At 50.6% G+C, this 14,411-nt stretch overlaps 1 protein-coding gene across 5 annotated transcripts in view; it reads left to right on the top strand.

The window, feature by feature from the left end:
• The window catches only part of LOC132396894 (lysine-specific demethylase 6B-like), a 245,230-nt gene that overhangs the window by 165,373 nt on the left and 65,446 nt on the right, over nt 1–14,411 (top strand). Inside the window, exon 1 of one of the 5 annotated variants that reach the window (XM_059974950.1) lies at nt 9,948–10,070. The exons of the other annotated variants lie outside the window; for them this stretch is intronic. The gene's annotated coding sequence lies outside the window, so the exon portion shown is untranslated. Of the gene's footprint in view, nt 1–9,947; nt 10,071–14,411 lie in introns of those variants that run through there. 5 annotated transcript variants of the gene reach the window in all.

Here is a 14,411-nt window from a genome sequence, read left to right as displayed (position 1 = left end):
GGGGAGAGGGTGGGACAGTGGGATTAGTTTGGAGACTGATACAGGTCGGTGGGGAGAGAGTGGGACAGTGGGATTAGTTTGGGGACATACAGGTTTGTAGAGAGAGGGTGGGACTGGGATTAGTTTGGGGATTGATACAGGTTTATAGAGAGAGGGTGGGACAGTGGGATTAGTTTGGGGACTGATACAGGTCGGTGGGGAGAGAGAGGAACAGTGGGATTAGTTTGGGGACTGATAGGTCTGTAGAGAGACGGTGGGCCATAGATACAGGCCAAAAGAGAAATGTATAGAGAGAGATGGGTGAGAGAGAGAGAGAGAGAAAAAGGGACCAGTGCAAGAGGGAGAAGAAATGTGGTGAAATGAGAGAGTGAGAGTGATATGTTTAGCAAGGAAAAGCAAGACACATTAATAGGAGAGAATTAGTGGTAGTGATAGAGACTGGGGGAAAGGGAAATAGAGAGATGGAAAGAGAAATAGAGTGAGGACAAAGGGAGTTTTACAGAGAGACTAACCCAGAGGGAAGAGGGAGAGAGAGACAGAGGGAAGGGTGACTGGGAGAGTTGGAAAGGGGGGAAGAGAGAGAGTTCGAGAAAGAGAGAGGGGGAGAGGGAAAGTGGGGAGAAAGCTGGCCAGGGAGACAGACGCACAGTGGGAGGGGGTGAGGAGTAAAGGGAGAGAGGGGCTACACTATGTGAACAGAGAGAGGTGGCAGTGACTCTAGGAACTGTATGAAAGGGTTAAACAAGGTGTGGAAGTCCCAGTGATGCAGCTGTGATCACACGCCTCCACTCAGGCGTGACTGCCCATCCTTCATTCAAGCCAGGGTTGTCCTCACTCGTGAGGGAGCTCCCTCGCCTGGGGCAGCAGGGTGGAGAGACATTCAATAGCTCAGACCACATACTTCCTCAGCCTCTCTGTCTCTCTCTTCTACTTCCTCACCCTGTCCCTCCCTTCTGGTTTCCCATTTACAATCTTTCTTTCTGGCCCTTTCCCATTGTTGTTCTTGTGAGCTGTCTTTTCCACCCTCATGTTTGAGCTCCCGTGCTCTTTTTTCCTCTCATCCTCCTTCACACTCTCTCTCTCACTCACACACTGTCCCTCCCTCTCTCCCATTTTCTTTCTCACTTTCATACTCACTCCTGCCCTCTCACTGCCCACTCCCTATCTATCTCTCTTCCCACTTTCTCTCCCCCCTCTGTCTCTTTCTCACTCTCCCCCCTTCTCTCCCTCTTGCACTCTCTATCACTGTCTCTATTTTTAACTCTCTCTCTCTCCCCTTCCCTCTCTCTGTTTTTGTGTGTGTGTGTTTGTAGCCCCCCCCCCCCTTCTCTGGCTCTCTCTCTCTCTCTTTCTCTCCTCAAGTCTCTTTTTCCACTCCCTCTAAACTGAGGTCGGTAGCCAGCTGACCTTCCCGATCCTGTTCCAACGAAACTGCATTTGAATAGCGCCCGCCACAGTGCAGGAGATGGTTATCTGGATGAGTCTAACTGAAGTGGCGAGGGGGGGGAGGGTTGTTCTGCCTTCTTTCAAATGCAGGGGATGGGCACCAATCATCAGATTAAAGAAAATATGTGTCAAAGCATTTCACACTGAGCCATACAGGCAACATGCAGGAAGGCCCTTCGGCCCAACTCGGCGATGCTGACTGTAGGCCAATGAGCCCGTCCTTCCAGCCAAACGACGCATGGAATATAAATTATACATTTAAACCAGATTGTGAAGAGGGACAAAAACTGTGCAAGACAAGACATAATGTCAAGTTATAAACACGAGAGATTCTGCAGATGCTGGAAGTCCAGAGCAACACCCACAAAATGCTGGAGGAACTCAGCAGGTCAGGCAGCATCTACGGAAATGAATAAACAGTCGATATTTTGGGCCAAGACCCTTCTTCAGGAAAACTAAGCACATTCAGGGATGGGTTCACCCTGTCCAGCTCACTTGAGCTTTCTCCTCCCCACTCCACGTTTCCGCTCCCTCGCGTCGGTCTGCCCACATTGCCGCCTGTCCCTGTGACGTACCGTCAATACGGTTGTGGACTCCACCGGGAGCTTCGGCACCAGGCAGTAAATAATGGCGGCTTGCTCCTTCTCCAGTCAGTAGGTCCTTCCTCACCGCCAGTGGGGTCCTGTGTTGTTGCTGCAGAAATAACGCAGGCCTGATTACAGACACGAGCCAGGAGAGTGGCGCAGCGGGTAGAAGCACTGCCTGTCGATTCGATACTGACCTCAGGTGCTGAGTCTACACATACTGTGTTCACTGTTCCCCTGGGTGCTTTGGGTTTGCAACCCAACAGTGAACGTTCCCCCTCCCCGTGTGCGCGCGCGTGTGTCTGTGGAGCTGCCATGGCAACAGTGAAAAGGGATTGTTGTAAATACATGGTTGATGGTCAGAACGGATTTGTGGGCCGAACGGCCTGTTTCCGTGTTGTGTGGCATCGCTGAGAGAGAATGGGATCGCTGACGAATTGCACAGACTCAATAGGATGAATGGCTTCATGCTCTGTGGGAATATACAATGGGAACATATTAGAAGAAGGGGGCAGCTGCAGCCTGTATCACCCAGAGAAACCAGGTTGTTTGGTGTTGCCCAGATGATGTGAGAGAACCAGAGGCTTTCAAATGAGCCATCAAGAAAAGCAGGAGTGTGGCAGAGATTGGGGCCGAGGGGGGGCACAGATTTAAAATTGTAGACAGAAGGTAAGATGGGGTGTGAGGGGAGATATTTTCATTCAGAATCAGAATTGGGGAGATGGGGGTGTCTGATATTCTCTGCCTGCAGAAGAAGAATGTATCAAGAGTCAAGATGGGTTTGAACAGATATGGACAGAGAACAGGACTGTTATAATCATTCCCCCTAGGGTCAGTACTGACTCAAAGGACCAAATGGACTATGTTATAACAGTTCCATATCTGGGCTATTACATCCACTTCTGCTTGCCGCATTACAGGGGGATATGGAGGTTTTGGAGAGAGCGCAGAAGCTGTTCCCCAGGACGCTGCCTGGATTACAGGACATGAGTTGCAAGGAGAGGTTGGATGAAGTGGAGGTGTTTTCTCTGAACCGGCCAAGGCCAAGGGGAGACGGGTGGAAATTAGTCACTATAGGGCATTCACTTAAGGTGAAAGGGGGAAGTTCAAAGCAAATTTATTATCCAACTACATACAGTTGGCCCTCCTTATCTGCGGATTCAACCAACCGCAGATCGGGAAAACCCAGAAGTTCTCTCTCCAGCACTTGTTGTTTGAGCATGTACAGACTATTTTTTCTTGTTATTATTTCCTGAACAATACAGTATAATAACTAGTTACATAGCACTTACATTGTATTAGGTATTATAAGTAATCTTGAAATGACTTAAAAGTACAGGCAGTCCTTGGGTTATGAATGAGTTCCATTCCTGAGTCTGTCTTTAAGTCGGATTTGAAGTTGGAACAGGTACATCCGGTATTATTTAGCGTCAGTCAGTCAAACGTTTTTCTTAGTATATAGTACATATTTTACTTTTCTATGCATATAAAACACTTAAGAAACATTCGTATTTCAATAATTAAGCCACTGCAATGCTTAGTAAGAATTGTAGCTTTCATCGGGGCAGGGCCTTTCATATGCTCCATTAAAATTGTTCCAATCGTTGACCGACTGTAGCCTAACGTTTTTCCAATGACCGATGGCGTTTCACTTCTTTCCAACTGCTTTATTAATTCCACCTTATTTTCAATCGCGATCGTGATTATTTTTGTGGACAGAAACACTGGATTCAGAGCTGTGCCACCAGGTCCTAAAGACCACCGTACTGATCCATGTTAAATAAGGAACTTGAGCATCCGCAAATTTTGGTATCCTTGGGTGGTCCTGGAACCAATCCCCCGCGGTTAAGGAGGGCCGACTGTATATGTTACCATATACATCCCTGAGATTCATTTACTTGTGGGCATAAAAGCCTGGCTTTTACGCTCTAAAAGCTAAGGCATAAATCCATAACCATCATAGAATCAATGGAAGACTGCACCAACTTGGGTGTTCAACCAGTGTGCAAAAGTCAACAAACTGTGCAAATACAAAACAAAATAAATAATAATAATAAATAAATAGATAGATAAGCAATAAATATCAATAGCAAGAGTCCTTGAAAGTGAGTCCTTAGGTTGTGGGAATACTTCAATGATGGGGCAAATGAAGATGAGTGTCATTATCCCATTTGGTTCCAGAGCCTAATGGTTGAGGGGAAACAGTTCCTGAACCTGGTGGTGCGAGTCCTGAGGCTCCTGTACCTTCTTCCTGCCAGTAGCAGTGAGGAGAGAGCGTGTACTGTGTCGATGGGGAGTGCGGGAAGGAGGTCCCTGGTGATGGATGCTGCTTTCCTGCAACAGCATTTTGGGCAGATGTGCTCAGCGGTGGGGAGGGCTTTACCCACGATGGACTGGACCATATCCACTACTTATTGTAGGGTTTTCTGTTCAAGGACATAGGTATTTCCATACCAGGCTTGTGATGCAGCCAGTCAGTATACTCTCCACCGCGCATCTGTGGCAGAGCCATTGAAACACACTTCACCGTTTCACTTTGCTCACAGCCTGTGACTGGTGCAGAGGACATACTCCTTTGTAATTGGAACAGACTAGAGCATAAAAGCTAGGCTTTTAAAACACTGCTATTCCTCCTGAATACAAAATGAGGAAAAGATGCCATAAAGTGGAAGTGCAAGGGGACTTGGGATTTCCCCCGAGGTTAACTTGAGGGGGATTGGCATGACAGTGTAGCCATAAGCACGACAGTACTGCAGCTCAAGGTGTCGGGGTTTGGAGTTCCATCGTATGTCCTTCCCATGGGTGCGTGGGCATTCCCCAGGTACTCTGGTTTGCTCCTGCATTCCAAAGACTTGGGGGCTAGTAGGTTAATTGGTCATTGTGAGTCGTTCTGTAATTAGGCTGGGGCCGCTGGGTGGTGCAGCTCGTTAAATCCAGGCTGTATCTCTAAATAAATTACAAAACATCAGAGGTCCTGCTGAGGGTTCTGGATGAAGAGGACCACCGTTGGGAGATGTTCTCATTAGCACAGAGGTTTTGTGCTCGTGATGAAGGTGGTTGTGTTTCTACAACGCGATATTCCAGCTTAATCAAGGTGGGGAAAGAATTCAGAAATTGGACGGGGCAAGGGGAGTTGGGAGTCCTAGTATTCTCTCAATGTAACCTCAACTTGCAGGTTGCTGCTGTTCATTGACTATAGCTCAGCATTTAACACCATCAATCCCATAGTCCTAGTTGAGGAGTTACAAAACCTGGGCCTCTGCAACTGGATCCTCGACTTCCTAACCGGAAGATCAGTCTGTGCGGATTGGTGATAACATATCCGCCTCACTGACAATCAACACTGGTGCACCTCAGGAGAGTGTGCTTAGCCCACTGCTCTACTCCCTCTCTACACTATAACTAGCTCAAATACCATCTATAAATTTGCTGATGATTGTTGGTAGAGTCTTAGATAGTGATGAGAGGGCATATGCCAGCTAGTGGAGTAGTGTTGCAGCAACAGCCTGCCACTCAACGTCAGTAAGACGAAAGAGCTGATTGTGGACTTCAGGAAGGGTAAGATGAAGGAACACATATCAATCCTCATAGAGGGATCAGAAGTGGAGAGAGTGAGCAGTTTCAAGTTCCTAGGTGTCAATATTTCCGAGAATCTAACCTTGTCCCAACAAATTGATGTAGTCATAAAGAAGGCAAGACAGCGACTGTACTTCATTAAGAGTTTGAAGCGATTTGGCATGTCAACAAGTACACTCAAAAACTTTTATAGTTGTACTGTGGAGAGCATTCTGACAGGCTACATCACTGTCTGGTATGGGGGTGGGATGTGCTACTGCACAGGACCGAAAGAAGCTGCAAAAGGTTGTAAATCTAGTCAGCTCCATCTTGGGCACTAGCCTACAAAGTACCTAGGACATCTTCAGGGAGCGGTGTCTCAGAAAGGCAGCATCAATTATTGAGGACCTCCAGCATTTCAGGGTATGCCCTTTTCTCACTGTTACCATCAGGTAGGAGGTACAGAAGTCTGATGGCACACACTCAGCGATTCAGGAACAGCTTCTTCCCCTCTGCCATCTGATTCCTAAATGGACATTGAACCCGTAAACAGTACCTCACTGTTTAAATGTATATTTTTTCTGTTATTGCATGATTTGTAATCTATTCAATATACATATACTAATTGATTTACTTATTTTATTATTATTAATTTTTTTTCTTTTTCTTCTATATTATGTATTGCATTGAACTGCTGCTGCTAAGTTACAAATTTCACAACACGTGCTAGTGATTCTGAGTTGTTAGTAAGGAATGTTAGGTTTCATTTTGAGGACAAGAATATAAAAACGGCACTGCTGCAACTTTCTCAGGAGTCAGTCAGTCTGCATTTGGAATATTGCGAGTGGTATCTTGGGAAAAGTGTGCTGGCAATGATTGAATGTCAGAGCGGACGTGATGGGCCGAATAGCCTATTACTGTTCCTGTGTCATATGGTCTTGTTTTTCACCACAGTTTCTGCCCAGATCTAATCACTACATTGTCAGCAGATTTCCCCCTGCACCGCACTGCAGACAATGTAGTTAACACACACACACATACGCCTGTTTTCAGTGTAGTGACTAGACATAAGCAGTAAGTTGAGAACTGGTGTGTGTTCGACCTGGGCTGCTGTTCCCCACCCATGTGGGAGGCATTTTCACTGATAAGAATCCTCATGTATGGCTAACCACTTCAGAATGTCAGAGAGGCCATCTCCCTACCTTATCAGTGACAGGCCACCCACGGGGGACCTTTAACAAGACAAGTGCTGTCTGGCCACCAAAACTGTGGCTACAATGATGGCAGCGTTCTTGCCCTTCCCAGGCTCCTGGGCAGGAATGGCAAATAGAGGGGAGAGGGATGGTGAGAGAGTGAAGGGGTGCAGATGAAATTGGGGCATGGGCTTCCTAGGGAATGGGTGGGAGAAGGAGCTTTGGGGTGTACAGAACAGAATGAGGACCCTCTGGTCCCAGGACAGTCCCACCTGAACCGTGAAGCATGAGGGCAATCTCTCCCTAATTCCCTCCTTACCCCTCCCTCAAACCCTCCTTAACCCACCCTCAAACCTTCCTTATCCCTCCCTCAAACCCTCCTTATTCTTCGACCCCTCCTAACCCCTCCCTACCCCTCCCTCGGCCCCGCCTAACCCTTCCCTCGACCCCTCCTTACCCCTCCCTTGACGCTTTCCCAATTCCATCTCTCTGCTCTTCTTTCCCTTCTCTCACCCTTTCCATTTACCACTCATCACTCCCTCTCCCCCCTCCCCTTTCCCTCTCCTCTTTTTCCTCTCCTCCTCCCTCCCCTCTTCTCTTCACCTCTTCTCCTCCCTCCCCTTCCTGTCGCCCTCCTCCCTCTCTCTGTTCTCTGCACCTTTGCCTCTACTTGCTCCCCCCCAACCACCTCCACTCGGTCTCCCCTTCAGCAGTTTCTTCAGTCTCCCTCCCACTCCCCTCTCGTTCCCTTTCACCCTCCCTCTCCCTCCATGTCCCCTCTCCCTCTCCCCTGGCCCCTCGGACGGTGGAGTGGGTGCGGGAGCCCAACACTACCCTCTCTCCCTGCCTCAGCTCATGGTTTGGGCATTGGGATGGGAACTCCCTCACAGTAATGAGGGAGTTGGCACAAGAAGTGTGAAGCTCCCAGCAGCCCAGGGCTCGGCCTCCACGGCGATGGTGGTGGTTTTCATCTTTCTGGCTGAAGTGTGAAGCTCCCAGCAGCCCAGGGCTCGGCCTCCACAGCGATGGTGGTGAAGTTTGCATCTCTCTGGCTGAAGTGTGAAGCTCCCAGCAGCCCAGGGCTCGGCCTCCACGGTGATGGTGGTGAAGTTTGCATCTCTCTGGCTGAAGTGTGAAGCTCCCAGCAGCCCAGGGCTCGGCCTCCGCGGCGATGGTGGTGAAGTTTGCATCTCTCTGGCTGAAGTGTGAAGCTCCCAGCAGCCCAGGGCTCGGCCTCCGCGGCGATGGTGGTGAAGTTTGCATCTCTCTGGCTGAAGTGTGAAGCTCCCAGCAGCCCAGGGCTCGGCCTCCACGGCGATGGTGGTGAAGTTGTCATCTCTCTGGCTGAAGTGTGAAGCTCCCAGCAGCCCAGGGCTCGGCCTCCACGGCGATGGTGGTGAAGTTTGCATCTCTCTGGCTGAAGTGTGAAGCTCCCAGCAGCCCAGGGCTCGGCCTCCGCGGCGATGGTGGTGAAGTTTGCATCTCTCTGGCTGAAGTGTGAAGCTCCCAGCAGCCCAGGGCTCGGCCTCCGCGGCGATGGTGGTGAAGTTTGCATCTCTCTGGCTGAAGTGTGAAGCTCCCAGCAGCCCAGGGCTCGGCCTCCACGGCGATGGTGGTGAAGTTGTCATCTCTCTGGCTGAAGTGTGAAGCTCCCAGCAGCCCAGGGCTCGGCCTCCACGGCGATGGTGGTGAAGTTTGCATCTCTCTGGCTGAAGTGTGAAGCTCCCAGCAGCCCAGGGCTCGGCCTCCACGGCGATGGTGGTGAAGTTGTCATCTCTCTGGCTGAAGTGTGAAGCTCCCAGCAGCCCAGGGCTCGGCCTCCACGGCGATGGTGGTGAAGTTTGCATCTCTCTGGCTGAAGTGTGAAGCTCCCAGCAGCCCAGGGCTCGGCCTCCGCGGCGATGGTGGTGAAGTTTGCATCTCTCTGGCTGAAGTGTGAAGCTCCCAGCAGCCCAGGGCTCGGCCTCCACGGCGATGGTGGTGAAGTTGTCATCTCTCTGGCTGAAGTGTGAAGCTCCCAGCAGCCCAGGGCTCGGCCTCCACGGTGATGGTGGTGAAGTTTGCATCTCTCTGGCTGAAGTGTGAAGCTCCCAGCAGCCCAGGGCTCGGCCTCCACGGCGATGGTGGTGAAGTTTGCATCTCTCTGAAGTGTGAAGCTCCCAGCAGCCCAGGGCTCAGCCTCCACGGCGATGGTGGTGAAGTTTGCATCTCTCTGGCTGAAGTGTGAAGCTCCCAGCAACCCAGGGCTCGGCCTCCACGGCGATGGTGGTGAAGTTTGCATCTCTCTGGCTGGCTGCGGAGAGGCTGAGCACTTTTCCAAAGGACTCACTGCTGGCAGCTGACCTGTGCACAGCAAGATCCCAACAGCAGACAAAAGTGATTGGACGTAGGGGGAGGGTGCCCACGCCGCAAGCTGCCGAGAGACAATCAGGGGACCGGGCAACAGAGTAGAGAGATGGCCCTCTGGCTGGCTGCTCTCCCAACAGGAGATGGCCGACCCATTGTGCTGTCCCGGTTTTCCCGGATTTTATTTAAGACTTTGTGACGTCTGCAGGATTTTCCTCTTGCCCGCTATCTGACTGTGTAGTATCCGTTCCTGTTGTTAAGACGCTGGCGAAAGAACAACTACTGGGAATTGGGAGAGCTTCCCAGAGATATGGGTGTAGATATGTTTCTACCAAAGGAGGTGTAAGGTGCTCCTTCCCTTCGCTAACCTGCAGGTCACACTTGGGCAAAGTTAGCACCTGCCTAGCCCCCCCGCCCCCCAAAATCAGGGTCATGTGAAGCCATGGGAGCAGGTCTATGACCTGCTGGTGTATGTCACATCCTGGTGATGTGACCCCTGACACCAGGCAGACAATCTCTGAAGAGTATCGATACTGGCTGGGGTCACCCGTCTTGTAAAGGCAATGCCCAGAAGAAGGCAATGACAAACTATTTCTGTAGGAAAAAATTGCCAAGAAGAATCATGATCAAAGATCACCCATGTCATATGACATAGCACATAATGATGATGTCATATGACATGGCATGTACTGATGATGATGATGACCTATCCTCCTGCCTTTGGGATGTTGTTATTGATTTGCCTCAAACACCGTAGGGGGTAAGCTTGTGGTAAGAGAGGGAAAGTACGAAGGAGATGAGCAGGTCATGTTTATTTACACAGAGAGCCTGGGTGCCTGGAATGCACTGCCCAGGGAGGTGGTTTTTGTAATTGACGGACATCGCAGAACCAGCTACCAGCTTGCAGGAAATCTGACTGAACTTCATCGACAACCTTGCTTGCATGGTATGTGAACTCCTCCCGTAACTGAGTGGCATAGTGGCAGATACGACAGATGTTGACAAGGTTGTTAGACAGACGTATGAATATACAGGGAATGGAGAGAGATGGGCCTCGTGCAGGCAGAAGGGATTTAGTTTACATTTGGTATTATGTTCAGCAGAGTCATTGTCGGCCGAAGGCCCTTCTCCTGTGCTGTACTGTTCGATGTTCTGCCGCTGTTGATAACAGTGAACTTTGACCTCACGCTCAGTAGGGAATGGAAAACACTCATTTCTGTAGCACCTGCATGAACCTAGGATGCCCCGTAGTCATCACTGAACCTGGTCCACAGTTCTTGACACCCACATGTGGCCGTTGAGGGTGGCGTTGCAGCCTTGGGGTGGGGTTAGCTGAGGATTGAGTAAAGGTCAGAGGGATCAGTTCAGAAGTAACATCATGGTTACCATCACTAAAATATTCAACTGTCAAGGCACACCCATTCAGTGCCCGGAAATTTCTAGACCTGCCATTGGCTCTTGCTTGACCTGAGACCTCACCACAAGCCTCCTGGTCCCCATTCCATTCTCCAAACCCAGAGGCAGACTCCGGGAATAAGTGGCTTGGAGAAGGATTACCCTCATCCCTGGGATGGTGGAGTGAAAGATCTTGCGAGGCTGACAGAGGCTTCTGTTACTCTGCTATCTCTGTGCGGTAATGTGACTCTGGGTGGTCAGGACCCTCACTGTCAGTCAGGTAGAAGACCTCGGCTCTGTGGGGAGACAATCTCATTAAGCATTACTGCAGGTCTGTCCGACCTCCAGCGCAGAGGAAATTCTACGCTGTAGAATGAGACCATTCTGCCCATCAGGTCTGTACCGGTTCACAATTCCATTCCTCATTGAATTTCCCTGCACCCTATTCTCCCAACCTTCCCAGACTGTGACCCTCACCCGCAGACCAGGGGGGCAATTCACCACCTCAGATTAATCCACGGTCCCTGTATGTTGGTGGGACAGGGAGGAAACCAGAGAATGTGGGGGGAGATTCGTGTGGTCTCAGGGATAACATGCAACCACCACGCATACACACGCACGCAGGAGAAGGCAGAAAAATGGAGTTGAGAGGGATGATAAATCAGCTATGATGGAATGGCAGAGCAGGCTCAATGGGCCGAATTTCAGCTCCTATGCTTTATGGCTCCGTATAAACACGCACGCACGCGCACACACACACACACACACACACACACACACACACACACACACACACACACACACACTCACTCACTCACTCACTCACTCACTCACTCACTCACTCACTCACTCACACTCTCTCTCTCTCTCTCTCTCTCACACACACACACACACACACACACACTCTCTCTCTCTCTCACACACACACACACACACTCACTCACTCACTCACACTCTCTCTCTCTCACACACACACACACACTCTCTCTCTCTCTCTCACACACACACACACACACACACACTCTCTCTCTCTCTCTCTCTCTCACACACACACACACACACACACACACACACTCTCTCTCTCTCTCACACACACACACACACACTCTCTCTCTCTCTCTCTCTCACACACACACACACACACTCTCTCTCTCTCTCTCTCTCTCACACACACACACACACACACACACACACACACACACACACACACACACACACACACACACACACACACACACACACACACACACACACACACACACACACACACAGTTTCTTAGGTTGGGTTTGAACCGGGGTCTCTGGATCAAAGAAGCCACTCTAGTCCATCTGTCTGGAGACGTCATTGTGACCCGATTCCCTGCTCAATGTTTTTACAGCGTGCCTGGCTTCAGCCTGGGCTTGAGCAACACTGGAGGCCCCTCACGCACTCCAGCCCCAATTGCCCACACCTCCCGTTCCCATACCAACCAGCTGAAACACAAACTAGCCCTTCACCGGATCCCAGCGCTGTGGGCTCTTTGTTTGCCTGTGCTGTTGGTTACCGATGGTGACTCAGGAAGGGCTGACTAATAATGGTCTGGTTATGCTGACATACTCTCGGTACAAGATGTTCGGCATCTATGTCTCATCGGGTCTGTTCAGTGACAAGTCAGCAGACGTGCCCACACAGTGCGTGTGTGTGTGTGCTGTGTGTTGGTGATTGTCTGTGTTTTGTGTATGTTTGTTATTACATGTGTGTTTGTGTGTGTGGTGTATGTCGAGGAGTGTGCATATGGTGTATAGCTGCATGTGTGCCTGCGGATATGTGGGGGGTGTGTGTATGTATGACAGACAGGGAGTAGCATATACACAAACACACCCACCCACTCACCCACCCTGTCAGCTCAGATATTCTGATACAGCTTTACGTGCAGCTAATGGCCTCAAAGGACTGATTAATGTGAAATCTTTACTCTTTCTGTCTCTCCACCTCTTTGTTCTTTTGATCACAAATGGCTTTGGTCAGGAGGGTTGGAGACAGTCTGTGTCAGACAGGTATCAAACCAGGCTAATACTGCTTGGGGATGTCAGACAATGGCAAAGCCTGTCTTATAGGCCTCAGCACTCTCTTTCTCACACACACTTCCTGCTCTCTCTCACTACCCATTTTCCAGCTCTCTCTCTTCCCGTTTTGTCCCCTCTCTGTCTCTTTCTGCCCCTCTCCCTCTCCACCCCCTCCCCACCCCTCTCCCCTAACCCTCTCTTCCCCCCTCTCTCCCCACCTCTCTTCCCCGTCATCTTTCTGCCTGTGTCACCATTATTTTACAATTCTTGTAACTTTATGCCTTTTCTACTCTGCCACAAGATAACACGTTTTGCAGCCGACAAGTCAGAGACAACAGGGCCAATTCTGACTACCCGAATCTCCCTCTGTTCCAGCCAGGGATTTGTTCCAACCCCTCTGATTTCTGCTTTCCCTTCACGCTGGGGAAGTGGTTGAGGGCATTTGGAGATGGGGAGATGGACAGGACTTCCTTTGCTGAGACTAAAGGGGAAAAAGCACTGGGGCCTTCACCTGCCTGGATCTCAGGATGCTGAATGTAGGGAGGGAGGGATGAGAGGAGGTGGAGGTGGGGTGGGTGGTTGAAGATGATCAGTTGTCCTTGTCCCACACACAATGGTCACACTTGCTAGGTGCCCGTCACAGCGTCTTGTGTTACATTCTGCACCAGGCCAAGTTTGTTCTTGTCCTATGTCCTCTCTGATTCAGTTATCACTCCCTCTGCCATCTCTTATCTGTGTCCCTCCTCCCCCATCCCTAGACTTTCTCCTTCATCCTCTCTCCCCTTCTCTGTCATTTACCCCACCCCTCATATTCCATCTTCCCTCCCTCTCTCCCCCTACTTTTATTGTCTCTGCACCTCTCCCTCATTCTCTCCCCTCTCTTTCCCCTCCCTTCCTTCACTCACTGTCCTTACCTCCTGTTCCCTCTCTCCCCTTCTCTCTCTCTCACTCTCCCTCCTTCCCTTTTCCCTCTCCCCCTTTTTCTCGCCTGCCTCCTCCACTCCCTGTGTCACGCACCCCACCCCCCAGACCTGCCCTCCCTCCCTCCCTCCCCTACCAGCCTAGCACAAGGCTGAGCTGGCTGACAGTATGTGTGCTGGCTTGGCAGGCCTCGCCGTCCCTCAGCTGCGTCACGGTGGGTGGGGGTGGCGGTGTCTCAGTCCTCCCCAACCACTGACTCAGATCCTCCCCCTCCACCCCCACCACTCCTGAGCGCAGCCCTCCCCCGGGCCATAAACCGTCGGCACCCGCGTTAACCCTTTTGGCTCCAGTTCCGGATTGCGATGCTGTTCCCATGGCACTAATCCCTGCTGCCGTTGCCATGGTCACGGGCCGTTCTTTCAATATCAGCCTGGGTATCTCGGACAGGCCCACAGAAGTTTGGGAATAACTCTCACTGTCAGGAACGGCCCAGTTCCACATGGAGGCGTGGGGTCACATGGCACTGAAAGAGGCCATTCAACCAGCTAGTCAATGCTGACCCCTTCCTTGATTTCCATCTTGCCAGATTCACCTTAACCCTCTGCCTTCTGGTTTTGGATATATCTGTAGATCAGAGATCCTGATCTCCTCAGACAGGAGATGACAGAAATACTACAGGTTTTATTTCCTGCTGCCCCCAGCCCTTCCACTGGGGACATTTCTTTCTTCTCCCCTCTCCAATTGGGCTGTGAACACGTAGATTCTATGCTACACCTACCAGACTCTCGAAGGATCTGTCGTACACTGAACGATGAACCCTTGACCTGCCAATCTCCAACGTAATGGCCCCTGCACTTTCTATGTAACTCCAACACTGTTGTCTGCATTCTCTTTTTCTCAAAACTACCTCAAGTACATATATATC

This window comes from Hypanus sabinus, chromosome 7 (genome assembly GCF_030144855.1).
Source record: "Hypanus sabinus isolate sHypSab1 chromosome 7, sHypSab1.hap1, whole genome shotgun sequence".
Taxonomy (NCBI): domain Eukaryota; kingdom Metazoa; phylum Chordata; class Chondrichthyes; order Myliobatiformes; family Dasyatidae; genus Hypanus; species Hypanus sabinus.
Note: the sequence above shows the minus strand (reverse complement) of the source record. Positions and strands in the feature narration are given on the sequence as shown.